At 44.8% G+C, this 5,173-nt stretch overlaps 1 non-coding gene across 1 annotated transcript; it reads right to left on the reverse strand.

Moving 5' to 3' along the window:
* Positions 1-200: 200 nt before the first annotated feature.
* Positions 201-304, reverse strand: LOC117797200. Its single transcript, XR_004622118.1, has one exon. It is a non-coding gene; the product is annotated as a U6 spliceosomal RNA (small nuclear RNA).
* Between the last annotated feature and the right edge of the window lie 4,869 nt (positions 305-5,173).

Here is a 5,173-nt window from a genome sequence, read left to right on the forward strand (position 1 = left end):
TTTTTTAAAAAAGTATAAAAAAAGAGCGGCCTAACTGACTGAGCCACCAGGCGCCCCACAGTGGCTGCTATGCATTCCTATCAGCAGTGCACCAGGGGCCCCATACCCTTAACACTTGTTATTTGGTATTTTTCTCGTGGTAGCCATCCTAATGGATGTAAGGTGTTACATATTACATATAAATGCAAGTTTTTTTTTTTTAATATGTGGAACACATCACAGATTTGCATGCGATCCTTGTGCAGGAACCATGCTAGTCTCTGTATCATTTTAGTTTTAGTACATATGCTACTGAAGCAAGCACACAGTATATGATTAAAAAACCCACAACACTAAATGTGCAAGAAGAGTTGAACAATTTTTGTTTTATTTTTTTATTTTTTTAAGAAAGAGAGCACGAGCACACGCAAGTGCACGCACGCCCGAGAGCCTGGGCTGCTGGGAGGGGCAGAGGGAGAGGGGGAGAGGGGCAGGGAGAGAAGCTGAAGCAGACTCCATGCTTGCTGTGGAGTTTGACACCGGGCTGATCCCAGGACCCTGAGATCATGACCTGTGCTGAAATCAGGAGTCTGATGCTTAACTGGTTGAGCCACCCAGGCGCCCCATGAACTATTTTTGATAGCAAGAGTAAAGGGTAGAAAAGGCTTAAACAAATAAAGTCTAGTTGATGATAAGCCTGCCAAAGTGTTTAGGAGGGGAGTGGAGTGTCCTAATATTTGCAACTGCCTTTGAATTGCATCAGAAACGGATTCATTGATGGATGGGATAGGTGTGTGGTATGAGGACAGGGCACATGCAGACAAAAGTTAACAATTGTAGAATCCAGGTGGGCATATGAGTGCTCACTGTATCATTCTTTCAACTTCTCTTTGTATTTGAAGTTTTCGTGATCTTTTCTTGGGGGAAATTTTATTTGTCTTGGGGAAGGTTTGCTGCGAAGGAGTGAGAGTCCTTTAGTGAACGGGGCCCCAAGAGGCTGAGAGGACCCCTCCAACAAAGCAAAGGTCTTCAGGGGGAAACTGTGGGGGACCAGCTGGCCTGGAACTAGGACCCTGGAGGCACATGGGTGCCGGGGTAGGACAGGAAAGAGTAAAAGGATCAAGGTGACCAGGCATGGAGAGTGGGGAAGAAGGAGGGCAATTGGAATCTACCTTTGAATGTCCTTGGACAAGGAGATTACATATAGTACTTACTGGTTTTCCTGTTGTCTAAGGCACTTAAAGCTCAAGAGAGCCAAGACAGCAATGTGAGCTAGTGGAATTCAGCTTGCCACTGGGGCAGGATTTCCAAAGGCCAAGATAGTACCAGGACTCAGGGTTAGGTTCTCAGGATTGCGAATCCAGAAATGAAAACATCTGAGTGCCCCATGTGTGCCCAGATCCTGCTAGCCCCCTTCCCAGGAGTTTACTAACAAACCAGAATGGTGAGATCGGGAATTGCCGAGTGGATCAGATGCTTGGGGCAGATAGTCATTGCATTGTCTCCCCTGTGGGCTTGAGAAACAACTATCTACAGAAGCCTCCTTAGCGAGCAGAGCAACATAGCGAGGGAATGAGTGGGATGCTGGGTTAGTGGCTGACACTGACTTAGGCTGGTTGGATGCAGGCCTGCAAATCCAACTGGAATGTTTGCCTTGGCCGGATTTAGCACACTCTGCCCTGGACAGGGCTGGAGACACATACTCACGTTCTTGACCTGCGGTCTTCTCCTCTCTAGATACTACATTTCTTCCGTTACCAGATTTTTTTCCTTCAGGTGACACAATGGATTAGGTTGTGACATCTTAAGTCAGTTATCCCCTGGGTATTTTCAATGACTTCTTAACCACACTTTGCACGCAAGAGTCAGAGGTACATAAAGTCACCCCTGGTTGGGGGGTGGGAGGTGCTAAGAAAGAAGAAAGGCTGATTATAGAGACAGACCACCAGCTGAGTACCCTATTTAAGTCGGATCCTTTTCAGGGTTTATAGTCTCTGTGGCTTCTGTTTGGATTTAATCCTGTGAGTTTTTCATACCTCCCACTTATCCTTCCCAGCTGGTACATGGAGCCACTTCCCATGCTTTGGAAAGTGGCATTTTTCTGTACCATTCTATTCCTACAGCACATCTTTGGTTTGAGCTAAATCAAATCTCCACTTACCACTAATGTTGAGTCTGATGGGATTTTCTCTCACCATCCGAGCAGCAGCTCCTAACAGAGCAGCCTTTACCTGACTGGCAGATAGCAAACTGCACATCGTCACGACCTTGGCTAACGGAGGTATTGTAGGCGTTTGTCAAGACTTGTGTCAAAACATTTCATTGTGTGTAATTAAAAAAAACACACACTAAACCAATATTGAGTCTAGTTGATGACATGCAATGCTGAACTGTTAGGGGATAAAGTTTTCTGATATTTGTAACATATTGTGAAATGCATCTGAAATAAGGTGAATTTCGAGATCTTCATTTTAGACAGTGGGGAAACAGACACAGAGCTTGTCGGCCATGTGTTAATGGAGCAACATCACTTACTGATTTGTATGTAAAAAGTAGTATTTATTAAGTTTTTTTTCTGATTTCAGAAGAAGTTCATGTGTATTGTAAAAAAGCTGAAGATTTGAGTAGCTTCATTTAAGTGTGGTTGTGGATGATGAGATAGTGTTGTGTGGGAAAACACCTTTCTGTTGTGGGCCTGAGATACTCTGGTGCTGCGAGGGGCTGGAAGAGGGGGTAAGGTGTTAAATAACAAACGTTCAACTGCGGAAATTCGAAAGATCGAATTGGCTTTATTAATCGATTCATGAATTGGACAGCACCCTGTCTAGCAAGTAAAGGAGATCTCCAAAGGGCTACAGAAAAGGAATTATTTTTAAAGGTGGAGAGGGAATGGAAAAAAGGAAATTATCAGCAAAGAATCCATTGTTTTAGGCAAGGTCGCCCTCCTAAGGGGAACTGAAGGGGTGTATCAGTAAATTTCTTAGGGCTGCCCAGGAAATTCCTGTGTTGACCGGTTAAAGGCCACATTTCCGAGGGGCTGAACCTCCAGTTAGGTTAGGTATTAAGTCTGGGTTTGCTGACTTGGAGCCTTAACCTAAGTGACACCATGTTGGGCCTGTGGTTTTCATTTTAACAATACACAGAAAGCATGTCCGTGAGCCCTGCCCTGTTGCTCAGCAGTGGCTTCGACTAGCCCCTCATTCGCATTGGCGGAAGTGCCTGAGCAGTTTTCTTAGGGGTTGCACGAATATGAATCTATTCTCTTATCAGCGTGGACCATGGCCAAGGGTCCTGGGTTGTGTTTTTTCTTTCCTTGAGAGAATCTGGAAAGAAGAAAGTCTGGGGGCGCCTGGATGGCTCAGTCGGTAGAGCATATGACTCTTGTTCTCAGGGTTGTGAGTTCGAGCCCCATGTTGGGGGTCGAGTTTGCTTAAAAAAATGATAAAGAAATTCTGTATGTAATGCTAGGAAAATACCTCCAACAGTGAGAGAATCATGTGAATGTATGCTAGTGCTGTGCACAAAGGGATAGAGAGAAAACATACTCACATTTGCTTGGCTAGCTCTGGAAGGGGTACACAGCAGTAACGGTGGGTTCTGTTGGGATGGGGTGGAGGTAGGGCCTGGCTGGATGGGGGAAGCGATGGGAGCGAGGTTTGCCTTGTATACCTTTCTATAGTTTTTGATTTTGCAACATATGTACATGGATTCCTATTCAAAATTATAGTATGGAACAAATAAAAAGGGTTAATTTTTATAGGCTTTGGTATCACGATTTCAGTCATAAAGACCAGCACTACACTGTGATAGACAGACTTTGTCTTTTTTTTTTTTTTGAGAGGGGGAGGGGCAGGGGGAGAGAGAGAGAGAATCTTTTTTTTTTTTTAAAGATTTTATTTATTTATTTGACAGAGATAGAGACAGCCAGCGAGAGGGAACACAGCAGGGGGAGTGGGAGAGGAAGAAGCAGGCTCATATTGGAGGAGCCTGATGTGGGGCTCGATCCCACAATGCCGGGATCATGCCCTGAGCCGAAGGCAGATGCTTAACCACTGTGCCACCCAGGCGCCCCGAGAGAGAGAATCTTAAGCAGGCTCCACACCCAGCAAGGAGCTGGACGCGGGGCTTGATCCCATGACCCTGAGATCATGACCTGAGCCGAAATCAAGAGTCGGATGCTCAACCGATGGAGCCACCCAGGCATCCCCAAGACTCTGTCTTAACAAATGTGTCAAGGTACAATACTTTGATTTTATTGGTTGAATTTATTGGTTGATTTTATTTCTCTTTGTTTTTTTTTAAATTTTGTTTGTTTATTCTATAGGTGTGTTCATCACCACGTGCTTCCCCTTTCATAGAGATACCTGGGCAGACCCCCGCCTTTGTGGGGTTTGGGGAATGCAGAATAATGTCTAGAGCGCATGCTTCAAAAGCAGACATTATCATGTGATGTTTGTGGTTCCTGGGAATCAGATCCGGTGACTTGCCAGGGTATCTGACTTCCCTGTGGCTCCCGCCTTGTTGCTTGAGCTTTTAGGGATGGAGAGGTAGTCACTCTGGCTTTGGTCTCGAGACTTCTGATGAGAAGCCCTTACGCAAAAGGTATTGAATAAATTAGAACACAGACTTCCATTATCCCTTCTCGAAACGGGGCTTCTGTCTGTCTACGAGTTTGTCTGGAGAATGCAAAACCAAACACAGAATAAGGAATCCTAACATTAATGCAATTTTCACTTGCTATCAGCTTACTCCATTGTCTCTGAGATGCTATTAAAAATGCATGCAGGATGTGCATGAGATAAAACATATCAAAATTCAAATTGATTCCCGTTTCCACTGACACTCCATTGCTCTGGCCCTCTGGCTTCTAGAGGCTTTAGCCATCTGGGGCGCAGCCCAGAGCATGTGGGTAAGGAGAAAGATCCCCTGAGCAGCAAGAAGAGCTGCCTTAAAGCTTGAGAAGCTCAGTTAAGGAGGGTCTTTCCCACCCTCACTCAGGGCCTGTGGAATTAGTAACGTATTTTATATTAATAATAATAGCTTTCCCTTATTGGGCACTTACTATGTGTCAGGTAACATGCTTTCTAGGTAACAACTTAGTTAATCCTCACAACCCAATGAGGTAAATTGCTATTATTGTTCCCATTTTATGGATGAAGAAACTGAGAGAGGTTAACTGATTGCTTAAGGGTAT

The sequence above is a fragment of the Ailuropoda melanoleuca genome, chromosome 19 (genome assembly GCF_002007445.2).
Source record: "Ailuropoda melanoleuca isolate Jingjing chromosome 19, ASM200744v2, whole genome shotgun sequence".
Lineage (NCBI taxonomy): Eukaryota > Metazoa > Chordata > Mammalia > Carnivora > Ursidae > Ailuropoda > Ailuropoda melanoleuca.